The sequence below is a fragment of the Odocoileus virginianus genome, chromosome 8 (assembly GCF_023699985.2).
Source record: "Odocoileus virginianus isolate 20LAN1187 ecotype Illinois chromosome 8, Ovbor_1.2, whole genome shotgun sequence".
NCBI lineage: Eukaryota > Metazoa > Chordata > Mammalia > Artiodactyla > Cervidae > Odocoileus > Odocoileus virginianus.
In genome coordinates, this window is record NC_069681.1 from 27,986,610 (window position 1) to 28,006,488 (window position 19,879).

Genomic DNA, 19,879 nt, shown 5'->3' on the forward strand with positions numbered 1-19,879 from the left:
CCATGGACAGAGGAGCCTGTCTGGCTGCAGCCCAAGGGGTCACAGAACTGGACATGACCTATATACATTTGATGATGTATTAAAATTAATGAATTTAGTAGACTCTTTCATATGAAGGCCTTGGTAGACTTTTGATATTATTAGCTTAATTTGAATAGCACTTTACAGTGCTTTTTAAAATACTTTATTAAATATCAATTCCAAACTTTTAAGATGAAGTTTATAATACCTATATTTCCAATGAGGAGATTGATTCTACAAAGGTTAATTAGGTATCACAGAAGGGCTCAGCTTTTTTCTACCCATTCTCATCTCTGATGCTTCTCCTTGCATGGGGCAACATCTGCTCTCTAGAAAGCCCTATAAAGCCTGAAAACCAGGGTGGAAACTCTGGTTTGCTTCCCCATCCTCATTCAAGGCAGATCCAAGAGTGGGAGACTGGGGTGGTTGAGATTTACGACTAAACTAAAGAGGTCAGTGGTTATGGCTGAGACCCAACGTGGGTGACTAGTGATCCAAAGGACAATTTCCTAAGTTGTGATGCAAAAGAGATGTCAGTCTGGATTTCTGCCATTTGAGAAGGCTGATTCAGCAGATGGGCCCCAGAGGGGAAATCTTAAGCACAAGACGTCTAGGAGACTTGGGACTTTTGCAACGTGGAAGTGGAGAGAGCTGGTGAGGATGACACCTCAGAGAAAGTTGAGTGTAAAAAGAAGGAGCATTCAATAGAGGTAGGGTCTTCATTTGGGAGAGGGAGACCCTTATTGCCTGGTTTCATCCATTGACCAGGCATTTGTCATCTCCTCTGCAACAGATGAAGGGCTTGGTGTGGGGAAGGCGACCGTGAACATAATCCCTCTTCGGGATTTTTGCTCCAGACTCAGCCATGTGGTCCGACGCAGTGAGGGACTGGGGAGATGGGCCGCAGTCCAGTCCCCGAGAAGGTCTTGGCCAGCTCAACCCAAGTCAGCCGGAAGCCAGGACAGAAGTCCATCTGGAGAAGATAATATAAGCCAGGAAACTGCGACAGACAACTCGGCTCGAGACTAAACAAACGCGACGAGGTGGAGCGGCAAGTTTATAGCTGATGAGCAAGGAGATGAGCTCCAGACGGGGAGGTCGGGGGTGGAGACTAACTCCGGGCCCCTCCCACCAGGACAGGACTTCCGCTGTGAGGAGCCTCTGCTTCCGGGCGGGACTCAGCCAAGACGGACCGAGATGTTGCCTTCCGGTGTTGCCTCCAGAACAGTCAATTTTGGTGTGTGTTTTCAAAATGTCAGCTCTGCCTATGAGACTTTCACATCTTCCCCCTTTGAAATGATCAGGAATGCTTCAAAAGAAGTTAAACCGAGAACAATGATTTTGTTGTCGTTAGTGTATTCACGTCACTCTGTAAACATCCAGGGTATTACTTCCTCAGATGTAAAAGGAAGATTAAAATCTGTATGAAGTTGGTGAAGCTAAAATTTAGAGTTCAGTCACGTCCACATGATACTCAATTATGTAGCTGAGTGGATCCAGTATCCTGGAGATTTAAAGTGAAATTGTTCGAGCTGTTTCCTGATAGGTGGCAAAAGGTTCACAAATGAACGTTTTTAGGTTGAGCATCAGAATAATACCATTTTCCAAGTGCTTCTCAGGTTTTTCTAATTTTATGGGTCTTGTACCATCAGTGGCAAAGAATGTCATATTTTAGAGAGAATCCGTAAAGGGCATTTCCTGAAGGGGTGGCTGGCAAAAATTAGGGCATTTTACTTGTTGGGAATGGTGTCGTTGATCAGTTGCTGTGTCTGACTCTTTGTACCCCATGAACTGCAGCACGCCTGGCTCCTGTCTGCCACTATCGCCCGGAGTTTGCTCAAATTCCTATCCGTTGAGTCATGACATTCCAATTGGGATGTTAGCAGCTGTTAAATATGAATTTATTTTTATTTTATGTAAATATGGGATGAATCAACATTTTTACCTTTTGGGTATATCCTGGGCCTTGTGTCCTGTGAAGAAAAGACCCCTAGCACGGCCACAGGATACCTGGAAGGCTGATCTGGAAGGTCTGGTGAAGAAAGTGCTTATTCTGCCATCATTACCGAGAACTTTGCAATACTTAGATGGACGTTGTTGTTCAGTCACTAAGTTGTGTCAGCTCTTTAGCCATTTCATGGACTGTAGCCCCACCAGGCTCCTCTGTCCATGGGATTTTCCAGGCAAGAATCCTGGAGTGGGTTGCCATTGCCTTCTCCAGGGAATCTTCCTGACCCGGAGATCGAACCTGTGTCTCCTGCATTGGTATGCCGGTTCTTTACCACTGGGCACCCCCTGGGAAGCCTGTGCTTGGATAGAGGGAGTTTTTGAAGTACGTGTGGAATCAGTGGTGCAGCAGGACTGGGTGTTGATTCATTCAACACGTTTTTATTGGGCAGCTGCCGGTGCCATGGCCAGCGTAGGCTGGAGATACAGGAAACCTAACTCACAGGTTCCCCCTCGAGGAACTCTCTTCTTGTGCAGAAGACAGAAAACAAGCAAGAAAGAGCACTGTCCAGTACTTGCAGATCCAGCTGTATTAGGTGACCAGGAGTGGCCAAACAGCTTGCACATTTAAGGGTATTAAAGCCCAGGAACAATCTCAGAAATGAATATGGAGACTCCTAGCATCTCCCCTTCAAACAGTTTTCCAGTCATTGCATTACGTTCATTCATTCATTCACCAAACTACCTCTCAAGTGCACTGTGCTTGACTGCCAGGTGCAAAGATTAACTTGACAAATGTCTGCCTTTGAGGAATGAGGCATGCAAACATATATTACTGAGTGTAATAAGATAATATATATAAATTTATATAATATATATACTTATGTGTAAGTATATACATATATAATATCTATATACATATATTATATAAATTTATATATAATCTTACCACACTCAGTAATATTTGTTTACTTGTTATATATAAATGGGCTTCCCAGATGACTCAGCAGTAAAGAATCTGCCTGCCTATGCAGCAGACGTAAGAGAGGCAGGTTCGATCCCTAGGTCAGGAAGATCCCCTAGAAGAGGAAATGGCAGCCCACTCCAGTATTCTTGCCTGAGAAATCCCATGGACAGCAGAGCCTGGCGGGCTACAGTCCCTGGGGTCGCAATAAGTCAGACACAACTGAGCACACACACACACGCCTTTCATATATAAACACATTTATCTCAGGGTATTTATATATCATAAATATACATATAAATAGCATATATATTTATATAAATTATGTTTATAACAGGAGATCACAAGAAGGAGTGCTCAGTTTTGCTTACAGGACCTGGGGAAGGCTTCCAAGAAGAGCAAAGGCTTCACTTGAGTTGACCAGAAGCTCATTAAGCTCTACCAGGCACAGGGGCAGGTGGGATACAGGCAAAAAGATGCTGGAAATAGCAAGTGATGTGGCCGAGCAAAGGAGTGTGGGAAATAGCACGGAGATAGTCCCATGAAGAAGGGGAAGAGAGATGGATCGTGTGACACTCAAAGATGGTCAGTAAAAGGCTTTGAGCCTTCTGGTATTTGAATAGCACGTTTCGGTCGATGGACTCACCCAATCATCTGGACAGCAGTGCTGGAAATCCCATTTGTGCATACTCACATTTATCCTCCTGTAATTTCTAGTGGGGAGGCAATCACCATGTACATAACCTTAGGAGATAATTATTTATTACTGTACTATAATCCACATACAGTGGTTATTAGCAATCACTCTTCTCAGCCATAAAAGATCATTAATAAGGTGAAAGATCTAGATCTATAGTGAGGGAGATTTGCTTGGGGTTTTATTTTGATGTTGAAGAAGACAATATAAATCATGTTTTAGTGGTGATGAAATGCACGGCAACAAATCTAAGCATCATTTATCACAAGGAGGATTTTGTCAAACATCATATTTCATTCAGCCGACACAAAACTATCAAACATCTCAGACCCAGTGTCAGCCTGGCTGCATAAATCTGGTGTCGATTTTATTGCCATTTTGTTAATGAAATATAAAAATTAAATTATTACAATGAAACGGTGAAATAAGTAGGATTCCACCTGCCTTTGGCCTCAATGAAAACAAGGTGGAATGAATGATAATCAGCCGCTGAACTGAATGGAAAAAAAAAGAAGCAAAATCTATAAAGTAATCTAAGGGATGTTCGCTACCCTTCTTCACTTCAAATTTAGTTTTCCTAGGAATCTGTGTCGAAATACGTCATAGATCATTCTCTGTGAGCCAGGATTGATTGATTGATTGATTTTTTTTTTTTATGTTATTGGGTAGAGTCAACCAAAGCTAACACCTTGATTGATTTCACAACAACTCACAGAAGAAGAGAAAAATGGATCAAATCACAGAGTCCTCCCCAATGAAGAGCATGAAGTTACAAGCCGAATCACACTCCAAAATGGCAAGGTCGACAACCAATTCCTCTAGGCAGGCATTTATTTTTCTCCACCTCTGCGCCAGATGCCGTGCTGATAAACTGCCTCATCACGACCTCATTTACGTCTGTGCTCAGGATCTCAATGTCATTTCTACTTTTTCCAGACGTGTTCCATGCAGAATGACCAAAACCAGGGAGGTGGGCCAGGGAGAAACAGGTAGGACCTGGAGGAAGCCCTACCTGCCCGAGCACCCACACTCACAGGGGGTTAGATGTGTGGACAGCAGAGAACCAGGGTGCAGGGCAGGAGGTCCCCACATGGCTGAACCACCGAAGTGAGGGGACTCCAGAAGCTGCTCCCGTGGATGGGATCATGCAGATCTGCGTGAAGAGATATCATGTCAGGGTGCAGGGCTGCAGCCAAAAACCCAAGGCAGACAGTTGGGTCGTTGGCAGAATCTTATTGGTAAAGAATCCGCCTGCAATGCAGGAGACCCCAGTTTGATTCCTGGGTCGGGAAGATCCCCTGGAGAAGGGAAAGGCTACCCACTCCAGTATTCTGGCCTGGAGAATTCCATGGACTGTATAGACCATGGGGTTGCAAAGAGTCAGACACAACTGAGCAACTTTCACTTTTCAGGATTTTAAACAAGCCGTACACAAGTGTACAGTCGGATCTTCCTAATGACTAGTACCATAGATAAGATTAAACATGCCATTTTCTATAAATTAGATTTGGATGTAAAGAAAGCAGAAATATATGTAAACAGGGGGTCAGTGCATTTGATACAGGCCAAGGCTTGACTTTTCTCAAGCCGTGTCTCTTCTCGCAGTGGGTGAATCAGTTCCAAGCTTATCTAACTGTTGCAGAAGCAATAAGATCAGCTCATTGGAGTCTGGCCTAGGATTCTTCTTTATAAAGGTGGAGAAAATTATGCCTACTAAGAATTCCATTTCAGTTCAATTTGCTCTCAGTGCTATAGAACATCTCAAGTGGGGATAATATAAAGGGATCAGGGGAGCTTTAAGAATAAAAGAGAATTGGATGTGTTCAGGTGGGTGCCCTGAAGTTTATAGCACCAAGTTGAATGCTTTTGCAGTGTCAACTTTTTTTAAAAACATCAAACAAATAGATAACACTTGCTTATTTTCTTGTATTTCAATCTGTGTAGCACCTATTTTTGTCACAGTTTTTCCCACCAGAAAAAAATAAAAGTGTTTTATTTTTTCAAAAGTGTCTATGTAGAAGCCAGACTCAGAAACAACTTTATTTTTTCTTCAAAAGCAGCATTCTACATCCAGACAGCAAGTACCACTGGGAGAAAGCTTAGTACCTAGCAACAGGCTGACTACTATCACTCCCCAAACATGCAATAATTAGAAGGATCTGTTAATAATGAAACTCAATCTTCCTCTAATCATTATATAAATAAAAAGTATTTTAAATGTTGTAATTATTAATTAAATTGATGATAACTATCAAGGATAGAATAACTTCCCCATGAGTAAGAAAATCGTTATTTATGTAATCAAATCACTTTTCCAGCATGGATTTTGTTTGCTGCAGATTTTGTTTTTTTTTTTTTTCTAAGTTTGAGATTGGACAATCATGAGTTGGGTAGCCAGCCTTCCTATTCAAAACATTCCCAATATTTTGCTATTTATTATGTAGGTTTCCACATTTTATAATCAATCTGCCTGGGACATTAGACTCTTCATAAATATTTGTAACTCATTTTATTTCTATCATGCTGAGGGAAGATCAAAAGGTTTTACGATTTATGTTAACTTGGCAAAGAACTAGTCAAATGCCTACCTGTGAGGGTGAGCAATAAAGATTTCCTCTTATCTCTTTTACTGCATGCTTGGAGCCATAGAATTCTAAAAGCTCACAGTACTTATCAAAATGTATTTTCTGTGCAGGATTTATTATTAATGAATATTTTTCTGTCTTTGATCACCTTGCAATTTATTTTATTAATAACAAGGATATAGCCAAGAATGAAATACATGTTGATTATTCAAAGGTGCTCACAGGCAAGAACAAAACCCACGCAGCTTTTTCTTAAAGACCCACATGGTTACCCTTATCTGTATTTATATCTATAATCAATGTTGGCAGATTCCCTTCAGGAGCACGATATTTCTGTTGATTAATTACCTGATGTCTTTATTCTCAAAACCAGTCTTCCGGTTTTAGGAAGTGATTTTTTTTTTTTCTTTCTAAGCTTGAAATAACCCTGGAGTAAATTATTTCCTCGATTTCGTTGTGCTTTGAACACATGCTAAACTCTGCTTTCACCAAGTAGCCTGGCTTCCATTTCGAATGGGCAGGAGCTTTTGTTCCTGTTTATCGTCTATGCTCAGGCACCAAGGGGTCCCTTGGATGAAGTGGGTTCTTCTGGGCTGACGTTTTCATTGTGATAACCTAGCCGGTCAAGGCTTTGCCCTTTATATCGGCCCTTCAGACTGTTTAATGAAGCGCAGTGCTTTGTTCTCTCAATGCCACTCTCTCTTTTCCACTGTCTGAAACCACATTGTTGTACAATATATATTCTAGGAGATTCATCTGAAGTAAGTGCATCTAAAGAAACTCTCATAACGCTTGGGAGAGCAAGATGATTGTCGAAGATGCAAGGGGAAATGTTTCTATTCTCAAGTTTGAAAAGTGGAGTGCATGATTGGAAGTTACAAAGCAACGTTCCTAATATCCAAAAGTACCAGATTTGAATAGTCCCATTAAAAATAAAAAAGCCAGGATAATTTTAACAGGAATGCTTTGCTTTCACATTAAAAGAGTGAAGATGCAAAGATTATGGGTAAAGGATTCCCTTTCAGACACATGTGCTGAAGTTCAAGTTGAGCTAGGTGGTTCTCAGGGTCCTTGAGAAACCCATTGAAAAGTGCCATGATCCCCGGAAAGGAAAAACTCTCAATAAGTACAGAGTGTTATTATCTTGACACTTTGAGATGTTCTTAACTGCAGTCATTTAAAAGAGGCCTTCCATAACCAATGTATTACAAAATTAACCTTTCAGAGAATTGCAAGGCAGCTCTCAAGTATTTGGAAAGGGGACACCTTAAAGAGACTTCAGGAGCTCTGCAGCTGTTCAGCTGCTAAGTCACCCCATGGACCGCAGCACCCCAGGCCTCCCTGTCCTCCCCCATCTCGCAGAGCTCGCTCACACTCATGTCCATCGAGCCTGTGATGCCATCCAACCATCTCATCCTCTGTCGCCCCCTTCTCCTCCTGCCTTCAATCTTTCCCACCATCACAGTCTTTTCCAATGAGTCAACTCTTCATATCAGGTGGCCTAAGTATTGGAATTTTAGCCTCAGCATCAATCCTTCCAGTGAATATTCAGGGTTGATTTCAGAAGCTCTGCATTCAAACAAGGAGATTCATGAAGATTATGTGTCCGAGGAAGGAACAGAGTATTGAGTCTCACTGTCTGTGAAGCACTCGCCAGGGAGCAGACCTCCCAAAGGATGGAGCCTGTGACTTGTCTTCTCCGAGGGTAATGGGATTCTGCTCTTACCGACAGGTACGCATCTCAGTGCACACACCAGGGGCCTTCACAGAGGGAAGGAAGGGTGAGCCCTTTCAGAGCAGATCCCACCCTGTTTAGAAACTGCGGAATGTTTTGTTTTAAAGAGTTAATGTGCTGTGCTTAGTCGCTCAGTCATGTCTGACTCTTTGCAACCCCATGGTCTGTAGCCCACCAGGCTCCTCTGTTCATGGGGATTCTCCAGGCAAGAATACTAGAGTGGGTTGCCATGCCCTCCTCCAGGGGATCTTCCCAACCCAGGGATCAAACCCAGGTTTCCCACATTGTAGATGGATTCTTTATTGTCTGAGCCACCAGATAAGTCCTTAGTGTTAATAGCTGCTAGTAATAAACATATTTTACCAAATTATACCCAGGGACTCCCCTGGTGGCTCAGACGGTAAAGCGTCTGCCTACAATGCTGGAGACCCAGGTTCAATTCTTGGGTTGGGAAGATCTCCTGGAGAAGGAAATGGCAACCCACTCCAGTATTCTTGCCTGGAGAATCCCATGGATGGTGGAACCTGGTAGGCTACAGTCCATGAGGTTGCAAAGAGTCAGATACGACTGAGCAACTTCACTTTCACGTATCCAGTTAATTTTATCACCTGATATGAGCAAGTTGACAAAGAGAGATGAGAACTTAATTGGGCTTAAGACCTAGATTAGGTTTTCCCATACTAGCCATGTGCTCTGAGTCAAATTAGACAACCTCATTTAGACTGTTTGTCAGATGTCCTATGGAAGATATTGGATGAGATGATCTGAGATCACTGAGTCACTTCTAAGGATTCCATGTGTAAAACTCAACATGTCTAAGACTTAGATCACCATATCTATGATTTTGACATCCTTTTCAGTCTATCCAATCCTATGGATGAGATGCCCACAATTGCAAGTGGAACTGATGGGAAGAGGAGGGATTAATATATCTTCAGAAAACAGTGATTGTGTTGGGGCTTCCCAGGTGGCTCAGTGGTAAAGAATTCACCTGCAGTGTAGGAGACTCAGGTTCAATCCCTGGGTCAGGAAGATCCTCTGGAGGAGGAAATGGGTACCCGCTCCAGTATTCTTGCCTGGAGAATCCCACGCACAGAGGAACCCGGGGAGCAAAGAGTTGGACTTGTGCCTGTGACTATGTTAGTATTTTCAGAGTTGCAACCTGACTATAGAAGCACTGGGTATAGAGACTAGATAACAAAAATGTAAAGAAAAAATGTGATCCATACTCCTCTAGCATCGTCCAGGAAAGAGGACGCCTCCCTGCAGCAGGTATGGCCTGGGGGCCCCCATAAAATAAGAAACCCACCCGATCTCTGTGCTCAGTCCAGTTGGAAAGGCAGGTAAACAAACTCACTGTGAAACAAGTTTCTTCCTGATATTCCTGCATGTGTTTTCATGCCCGTAAAACACAGCTTTTTATTTGCTGAGCTGAAAGCCCGTACTTTGACTAAAACAGTGTCACAAGTAACAGCTTTCTGTTCAAAAACTGTTTTCTGTGCCCGTCTGTTCTTACTTCTAGGCCTGGGTCTGGAACCGTCCCTCCTTGCCTCCAAGGTCCCCCTCTCCAGTTTACCTGGCACATCCTTCAGGGTGGTTTATAGTCATGTTCCCATAGCAACCAGCCGTGGCTACTTCACCATCATCCTCCAAACTGTCTCCCTGAGGATCAAAGTCACTGGGACTCTAGAATGCACTTTCTCTGCCCTACCCCTGACCTACTGAGTCAGCAGCTCTGCGAGCGGGACCCAGCTATGAGGGTGTCACAAACTCTCCAGGTAAAGGGGATCTGCTAACTCAAAGAACCATGGTTTCACTGCCATCACGGATTCAAGTGACTGTAAGCACTGGATGTGCAGAAACCACACCTCCAATCACACTCGTGTTCCCAGTGTCTGGTGAATACCAGTTCAGTTCAGTTGCTCAGTCATGTCTGACTCTTTGGGACCCCATGGACTGCAGCACGCCAGGCCTCCCTGTCCATCACCAACTCCTGGAGTTTACTCAAACTCATGTCCATCGAATTGGTGATGCCATCCAACCATCTCATCCTCTGTTGTCCCCTTCTCTTCCTGCCCTCAATCTTTCCCAGCATCGGGGGTCTTTTCCAGTGAATTGGTTCTTCACATCAGGTGGCCAAAGTATTGGAGCTTCAGCTTCAGCATCAGTCCTTCCAATGAATATTCAGGACTGATTTCCTTTAGGATGGACTGGTGGGACCTCCTTGCCGTCCAAGGGATACCAGGTGGTCAATAAATATTTTTTGGGTGAACAAAAAACTGATTGCAATAGCTTCCTGAAAGACATTGCTTCTTCCACTAAGTTTCTTTCAAACAATCCACTTAAAGCACCCCCAAAATATCATATAAAGTTTAAAGAAAGAATCCATCCTGTGACAAATGATAGATGAACCTTCTTTAAAGCCCTTGTCACGTACTTCCTTTCCTAATGGTTCCCAGAGACTTCTAGCGACTGATGTAGTTGTACCAATGGCTCCCTGCTGAGATGACTTGGCCCCCCCAGGGGACATGTGGCATGTCTAGAGCCAGTTTTGGTTTTGACAGTTTTGGCGGGGTTGCTTCTTGCTTCTAGAGAGTAGAAAACAAAGATACAGCTAAACATCCTATGCTGCCCAGGATAGCTCTCCACTTCAAAGAATTACCTGGCCCCAAGGGTTGATAGTGTGGCTGAGAAACCCTAGTCTACGAGTGATTCCAAAATACAGTAACTAGCGCTAAGTGTAGAGTATACATTTCTGAGAGGTGGGGGTCAGCCATGGACCTCTGTAGAGCATCTCTTCACACAGCACTCTTCAATCCAACAGTTCTCAAACACTGTCCTCCGGAGAACATTCTTTTTTGCTTTCTGCTTCCCTCTCATATGCTCTAAAAGGCAATCTTCCAAAGATAGAAAAGTACAAAGCCGATGCAGAGAAGCACTGAGCAATTACTCAGCGCTCTTGCATTCAGCCTCCTGTCAGACGTCTTCATGACTCAGAAGGGAAAGCAGCAGATGAAGAAGGAAGGGAGACTGGGACACCTAGGCCCCTTCGTCCTGGTTCGCGGCTGCTACCACTGAGCAGTTATTGTTTTAATAGTCTCACCTTCCTTAGAGCTCTCCCGTGCGCCCTAAGGGCTTCGAAGCTCCAGGCTTGCTCCGTGGTAAAGAGCCCGTGCACTGGGACAACGCTGAGGGATGGGACGGGGAGGGAGGCGGGAGGGGGGTTCAGGATGGGGGACACATGTACACCCGTGGCTGATCACGTCAGTGTATGGCAAAACCCACAATAATGTAAAGTAATTAGCCTCCAATTAAAATTAATTAATTAATTAAAAAAATTCACATGCAGTGAAGGAGCCACAGGAGATGCAAGTTTGATCCCTGGGTTGAAGATCCCCTGGAGGAAGGCATAGCAACCCACTCCAGTATTCTTGCCTGGAGAATCCCATGGACAGAGGAGCCTGGCGGGCTACAGGCCATGGGGTGACAAAGAGTCAGCCACCACTGAAGTGACTTAGCACGCACGCACACACACACACACGTGCCCCTAAATGCACTGCTTTTCAGATGAACAAGTGCCGTGTAGGCATCCCAGATGTAGGAGGCTAGGTCTGTATGTGGCTTCTGCGTCAAAATGATCCTCAGAGGTCCAACACACTCTGATTGCCCTCTCCATATAAAAAGCCATTTGAGGCAAAACCAGGATTCCAGCTGCTTGCAAAGTCTGTTATGCCACCGAGGAGAAGTGAGGGAGTGTGGATGACTTAGCACAGAGCTTTATTTGAAAGGAAACACAAACCAAAAATCTATGGAAGGTGAATGAATTCCATTATTGTCACCAGCTGGGGAGTTTTGTATTGGACCTGGCAGTGTAATGGGTTAGTGTAATTTAAAGTGTAATAGTTCGGTTGGGAAATAGGTAAGAGTAGCTAGAATGACCTTTTCCGGCTTTGTGACTTTCTGAAAGTCAATGCTGGTGGTGATAATTTAAGATATATAAAGCCTTCATTGGTCCTAAGAACTTGACATTATTCTTTCCAAAGAATTATTCACACGGTGCAACCAAAATGTGTGATTTAGCATCTTCTCTTACCAGAATCTTATCCCTTCGTTGACGGCATACTATTAAATTTTATACTTAAATCCTTCTGTAATTCAAAAGTGTGTAATGAATGTCTTAAAACCTAACCACAATAAATAAAAATGTATTTGGGCTATTCTGATATAAATTGTATCTGTGAGAAAAAATGTGTTAAAGATTTAGAAATATTGTTTCTAAATGAAATGAAAAGTGACACTTTGGAGACTAGACACTTAAAAATTACTTCTTTCAATACTCAGTCATGCACTTGGTTATTAGTATATCTCAATTTCATGCTGTTTTTCCTTAGCAGAAAATAAATATTTAATAATAAATTTGATTGACATTGGTGCCAACTGGGATATCATGCCAATAAATTTTGAAGAACCAGCTAACAGCAGGGTACAGAGAAATACAATGTCACTTCATCACAGCAGAAATAAAAATACAGTTTCAATTTTTCATGACGTTTAACCATCCTTTTCTAAACTCAATGAATCTAAAATATATGGTTTGAGGAAAGTAATTAAAGTGTGGACATTTTGAGTTATTTTGATATTTGGAATGAGAGCTTGTCTACCTGACCACTTCTCATCCATCAAACTCTTTTATTTTTTTCCTTTAACTTGAAGTGACCTTAAAGTTATTAAGACACAGTCACCTTGAAGACCAGTTCTAAAACTTGGATAAGCAGCCATTTGTTTGAGTGAGATTTCCTTGATGAATAGAATAAGGTCACAGGCTTATTCAATTTCAGTGAAAACGGAAGATATTGAGAACGAGCTTAGCTGGACATAAAATGACCTGTCCTCAAAGGCACAATTTTGATGGATCATATAGACATAACCAAGAAGTCTCCTCATGGCTGGTTCCAGAAACACTTTAGGAAGCAAGAAGCAAAAGCTATGCTGCTCTTGAAAAATGCACACAGTCTTACTCATGATAACCTTGCTTAGAAATGGTACAATATCTTCAAAAGATGTCCCTATTATGTTTATAATATCCTATCTTCTTTCCAGAGGCCAGTCTGAAAAGCTGTTTCAATAACAGTGACATTACTCAAGGCATTTTGATTATCAAATTATTGACAGAAGGCCCATTGTGTCCAAAACACAATGCTAGGTGGTCTGTAAATGAATGGCATGCTTGTAACTGCACAGATAGGAATCTTAGCTCTCAGTAAGAGATGACTGGCATACTAAAGAACTGAATTTACCTTCCTCTACAGAAGCGTGTCCAAACTGTGGTCCCCAGGCCAGCAGCGTTGCCTCATCTGGGAACTTACTAGGCATGCAAATTCTTGAGCTCACCACAGACCTACTGAGTCAGAAAGTCCTGCGGTGGTACCCAGCAGTCTGCCTTCTAAGAAACCCTCCAGGTGACTTTGGCGTGCGCTAAAGTTTGAGAACTTTGTTCTACAGTAGTAGGTCTCAAAATCTGACTGCACGATCCTGGGGAACCCTGAGATTTTTAGGGCTGGAAGGCCAACTACTTTACATAATACTAAGATGTTATATGCCTTCTGTGCTGTGTCAACATGTGCCCTCTTGGTATTAAAAACAAAGATCGATGATACTGATTCTTTAGCACTAACAACAGGGATACCAAACTGTATTTGTAGTCAATATATTTTTCAGCAGTACAAGCATGCAATCCAAAAATCCTTTATTTTATTTAAATATGTTGATTACATAGTAAAAATAATAATCATTTGTGAAAACTTGATCCTTGAGTAGGTGTTGTTTATCATTCTGTGTGTTGAAAGGGGAAGAATGCTTGAAGCACTTTTATTGCAAGTCCAAGTCAGATGACTGTCTAAAGGAAAAGTACTAATAATAATCAATCTGTGAGCTGAACTAGTAGGTTTTTTTTGTTTGTTTGTTTTCATGGAATGATATTTCTACTTGAAAAAAGGACTGACAGGCAAACTATGGTTACTCAGAAGTGGGTATCTGACAGATATTTTCTCCAAAATGGATAAAATGAGGTCAATGCAAGGAAAACAACTGACAGTATTTGTTGCCAAATGTTGAGTTGAGACAAAAATTACAACTTTAGACATCTTAAGATGGTTAAACACCATAAGAGTGGTGTTCACTCTTATGCACTGAATAGTTTTCCAATACTCAAAGAGTTTTCTGATTAGGTCAGTGATTGCTAACAAAAATGACTTTTTAAATATCAATATGAATATGTGTTAGTTGTATAAGTTATTAAATTATATAAGATATCATATATCAAATGTATGCCCCAGTAGCCCACCTGCCAATGTATGACACATAAGAAATGCGTGTTTGATTCCTGGGTCGGGAACATCCCCTGGGGAAGGAAATGGCAACTCACTCCAGTATTCTTGCCTTGGAAAGCCCGTGGACAGAGGAGCCTGGTGGGCCACAGCCCATGGGATCACAAAGAGTTGGATACGATTGAAGCAACTTCGAACACAGTACACACAGAAATCCAAAGTCCAAACTAATCCAAAAGCTTTCAAAGTAGCAGCCCATGGTGAGTTTAAAGGTATGATTTCAGGTTCCATGTTTCACCTGACCATTCCACAATGATCATTTGTTGAGTTTCGTTGGAAGTAGCAAAGAGGAACATCCAGAATAATCTCAAAAGGCTATCATAGTACTCCTCTCTTCTTAAACCTCATACCTGCATGAGACCAGATTCTTTCCCCCTGTTCTTAGACCAAAACAATGGATCACAGTCGATGGAATGCAAAACAGATATGAGAATTCAGCTGTCTTCTATTAAACCCAACGATAAAGAGATTTGCATCTTATACAACAATGTCAAGCTTCTCACTGTCTTATGGGTTGGAAAATAAGGCTATTTTTCATACATATATATTGTTTTGTTGTTGGTGGCTTGTCACTAAGTCATTTCCAACTCTTTTGCAATTGCGTAGACTATAGCCTACCAGGCTCCCCTCTTCATGGGATTTCCCAGGCAAGAATACTGGAGTGGGTCGCCATTTCCTCCTCCAGGGAATAGATCTCCCCAACACAGGGATTGAACTTGCATCTCCTATGTCTCCTGCATTGGCAGGCAGGTTCTTTACCACTAAACCACCAGGGAAGCCCATATGTTATCTTTATATCTATATCTATATATATTTATACACATAAAAAGAGAAATAGAGTTCATTACCCATACCCATTATAATTCCAGCTCAATAATGGTAGGAATTTTTTCTCTTTAATTTACTGCTATATCTCCAGCACCTAGAACAATGTAGTAGGTTCTCAATAAATGCTTGTTGAATGAATGAATGAATAAATAACTGCAGAAATGAATTGAAAGGCAGAGAAAGAATGAAAGGAAGGAGGGAGAAGAAGAGTCAAAGCAACCTCACAGGAACTTGTTCGTCACTTTTCCCCAAATATTTTATAAGCACTCATGAACAGAAAACTATTTTCTAGAAGATAGGAAGCCTGGGTCTACCTTCAACTTACTTCCAGCTTCTGAATTTCACAGTGTTTCTTAGTAACACTGTCTTTCAGAACACAATATCCTGCTCAATTTCAGAGGTTTCACAACTAAATGAGATTATGTGATTCTACACATATTCTTCAGAATGATTATTGAAATTCAAGATGTCACCATGATAATTACTTTATTTTGCTTACATTGCGTTGAATCATGTGATGCCAACAACGGACGCCTTGCAAATGGCTCCTCAACAAAGAGGTAATCCATCTTTGCAAATCTAAAAGTTGTATTTTCTGAGAAATGTACGTTCCTGAAAAAATCATCATAGATTTCTCCAGAAGATGCTGTTTCAAATTCTGAAAGCTGACAAAAACCTTTACACGGGCTCATTTGCTATTTTCCATAGAAAAGGCCTCTTGAGGATTTGATAGCTGCTCTCAAAATGAAGAGTAATTGCTTAATACTTCATGTTTACAACAGAGAATTGCTGTTTTGTCATTTAGACATGCAGCACTGCTGTTCTACACAATGCAATGCATCAGAAATGATTCAATAATCATTTCTTAACTAGTATTAATTTGACTGACAATAGACCGTAGGGTGTAACTGTTGAAACAAAAAAAAAATTCCCAAGAACCGATGTTTTCAATTCCACATTCTTTCGAACAAATAAAATACGTAAATACTTAGAATGAATCTGATGCAAAAAAATTTCCAGATGCCTCGCAAGCATTCTTTTGTTAATCTTCACACCCAGGTGGCAGGCAGACAGGATTATTTCACAGTCCAAGATGGGGAACAAAAAGCAAGAAACCTTCAGCTATGGAGCTAATAATAGACTAGTAATGACAGTCACCTGGTGCGTGTATGTCAAACCCTATTTTGAGAGCCCTTTACACAATTTCCTTAGAATGGTTCTGCCTCTTTAAATCATCATTATCAATATTTATTTTCAGAAACTTCTAAAGTAGTCATCGTCCCATGCCTCTCAAAGATTTCTCCTCCCAAAGTTAAAAAAGACATTGAACTCAGGCTAGGAAACAGAAGTTAACTTGCTTTTAGCTGCGTATATTCCTGTGAAATCTCCAAAATAAAATTCTGCGTGGATGTTTTATTCTATGTTTAAGGAAACGGGATGTTCACTCACCGTTTTCTCCATCACCATTAACTCCGGGTGAAAGGCGGGGCCTTGGGTCAGCACCGTGTGTCTCCGGGGGCCTCGAGACTTACTGTGTGCCCGTATCAGTCCCTACGAATGAATGGCGAAAGCAGAGGTGACGACATTCGGCGAGAAGCTGAGTGTTTAAACAGTTTCCAGGACTGCCTGCATCGCCCAGTAACAATATCAAGAATATTTTTGAAGATGATGCTAAAGAGGCCACTTTCCATGGGGATAAAAGCTGGGGAAGAGATTGGAACAAAGAAAGAACTCATTCAAATAGCTGCCCAAGTCCCTGGTAAAGAATCTCCCTGCTAATGCAGGAGACACAGGTTCAATCCCTTAGTAGGGAAGATCCCCTGGAGAAGGAAATGGCTATCCACTCTAGTACTCTTGCCTGGGAAATCCCATGGACAGAGAAGCCTGGTGGGCTACAGTCCACGGGGTCGCAAAGAGTCGGACACGACCTAGTGATGAAACCACCACCACCATCAAGTCTCTATTGCAAACTCAAGAGTCAGCAGGACGATTCTGTTACAGTACCAGAAAAAAGCACCTGTGAGAAGGTAAATGCAGCAAGAAAGGCTTCCATGAATCATTTATTTAACCTAGGAGCTGATGCAGACCTGGCAATGGATTGCCATTTACTTATTAATTTACTTTTAAAAATTGTTGAAATATAATTGATTTACAATGTTGTGCTCATTTCAGGGGTACAGCAAGGCGATTCAGATATAGATATAGACACGTCTTAAAATTCTTTTCTATTGTTGTTTGGTTGCTAAGTTGTACTCTTTGCAACCTCATGGACTGCAGCATGCCAGGATTCCCTGTCCTTCATTATCTTACAGAGTTTGCTCAAACTCAAGTCCATTGAGTCAGTGATGCCATCCAACCATCTCATCATCTGTCACCCCTTTTCCTCCTGCCTTCAACCTTTCCCAGCATCAGGGTCTTTTCCAATGAGTTGACTCTTCACATCAGGTGGCCATAGGATTGGAGTTTCAGCTTCAGCATCAGTCCTTGCAATGAATATTCTGGATTGATTTCCTTTAGGATTGACTGGTCTGATCTCCTTGCCATCCAAGGGACTCTCAAGAGTCTTCTCCAGCACCACAGTTTGAAAGCATCAGTTCTTCAGCACTTAGCCTTCTTTATGGTCCAACTCTCACATCCATACATGATGACTGGAAAAACCATAGCTTTTCCATTATTGGTTATTACAAAATACCGAGTAGAGTTCCATGTGCTGTACAGTAGGTCCTAGTTGGTTATCTATTTTATATATAAGTATGTATGTCTTACATTTTAAGACCAAAAAATGGATGGGGGACAGTGCTAGTCCTTCAGGATTGAAAGCTGAAATGAGGCAGAAATCTCTGTGAAGACCCTTTGACCCCTGATGTCAGGAAACACGGGTAGCTTCTGATTTTCACCCTGGCCTGACCCTCACGGAATGTTGAAAGTGTTCTGGCGTCTGCAGAGTGTCCATGTGGTGTGAGCAGGTCTCAGCCTCCTTGAGCGCAGACGAGAGGCCAAGTCCCACGGACACTGAGCACTGGGCTTGCTCTCCCGCAAATCTGGTGCGAGCGGAGGAGGACGAAGGCTCAGAGTGGCCACTCAGAACTTCAAACGTGTGAAGAAAGCTCTCTGAACGCTCCACTGTCATACCCACACTCCAAGAGAGACGGCCTGCTGCTGTGCCCCAACGTATCATGCTAGCGGGCATCTCATTTCCAGTCCTGGAAGCGTCAATGCTTAATGCACATGAATGAGAATGGGGCATTTGCTATTAGAAGTAGGCTTCCTTTAATTAGAAATTTTTATACTCGACTCTCCCTGTTTATGAACCCTTGTGATGGATATAGCTTTGTTTAGATAATTGCTTGGGATGAGTGAATACCCCAATATTTATTTTGCAGGGATGTCAAGGAGTTATAAATGGATGCAAATAGTTCCAGTGGGCAGGCACTGTAATTAATAAAACCAGTTTCCCACGGTTTCCAGTGTGTGAGAGCAGTGCCAGGACTCTGTGGCCTTACTGATGCGCTAACAGATGTCCGGGACAGTCCCCGCGAAGAACAGATGTGGGGAGGGGAGAGCGGCTGTTTTATCTCCTTTTTATCTCAGAGTATCTCCTCTCCTTCTCCATCATAAAGACCAGGTCAAATCAATTCATTTGCATAAAATGGCCTTTCCCTCTGGGGCTGATAGTTTAATCTCAAGCATTTACTGACCTTGGTTTAATAGATTCCCTCTCCTGGGAATTTTCTTGGGAGATGAATATTCTGCAACCTTGGATATTCATTGGAAGGACTGATGCTGAAGCTGAAGCTCCAATGCTTTGGCCACCTGAGGCGAAGGGACTCATTGGAAAAGACCCTGATGCTGGGAAAGATTGAAGGCAGGAGGAGAAGGGGGTGATAGAGGTTGAATGGCATCACTGACTCAATGGACATGAGTTTGAGCAAACTCCGGGATGTGGTGAAGGACAGGGGAGCCTGGCGTGCTGTAGTTCTTGGGGTCCCAAAGAGTCAGACATGATTTAGCAACTGAACAACAACAAGTATTCTTAAATCACAAACAGGACCAGTCTAGAGCTACTCTGTACATGCTGAATATCAGTTGATAAAATATCCAAACATCTCCACACCTTTTGGTAGACAGCAACCGCTCATAAGCACTCAGAACATTGTGGCTCATCACATTTCAGCAAATAAAAAGTTAATGTCCACCAAGAATCTTTTTAGGTCCTGATATCAACATGGCCTCTGTTTTTATCAGAAATTTCTTGTGCCTTATTGACTGTTAACTATTTGGAATATGACTTCCAGGTACCTCATTCCATCCCCCAAACTTAAATCCTTGAATTCTACCGGCAGCAATACAGGGCAGAATGCCATCTGTGGGCCGCAGGAATGCCTGGGAATCTTTTACCTTCCATATCGGCATCCATGCAGCTGGGCAGTCCTGGGAGGGAAAATGGAAGGCAGGTGCTATGGTAACCTTGAAATATATTAAGCGCTGGTGCAGCAGGAGTGTGGACCCTCCAGGTTTGGTGGTGTTCTGTTTTACTGAACAGTCACGTGAGCGTGACCATGTTCCCAGGTATTGTGACAAGTGCACGCTTCATGTCACTTAATCCTCACATGGGTTAAGGTGTCATAATGCCCACTCTGCAGATGAGTCCAATAGTTTTGCCTCCCTCCTGAGGAACATGGGATGTCATCCCTATTCTAAGAAGGCCCCAAGATT

General features: G+C 42.4%; 1 long non-coding RNA gene across 1 annotated transcript in view; it reads right to left on the bottom strand.

The window, feature by feature from the left end:
• The window catches only part of LOC110149033 (uncharacterized), a 29,278-nt gene extending 9,607 nt beyond the window's left edge, over positions 1-19,671 (bottom strand). Inside the window, exons 1-2 of the long non-coding RNA XR_002317325.2 lie at positions 19,562-19,671; positions 16,613-16,714 (exon numbers count right to left, since the gene is read on the bottom strand). This is a non-coding gene — a long non-coding RNA (uncharacterized lncRNA). The remainder of the gene's footprint in view (positions 1-16,612; positions 16,715-19,561) is intronic.
• Between the last annotated feature and the right edge of the window lie 208 nt (positions 19,672-19,879).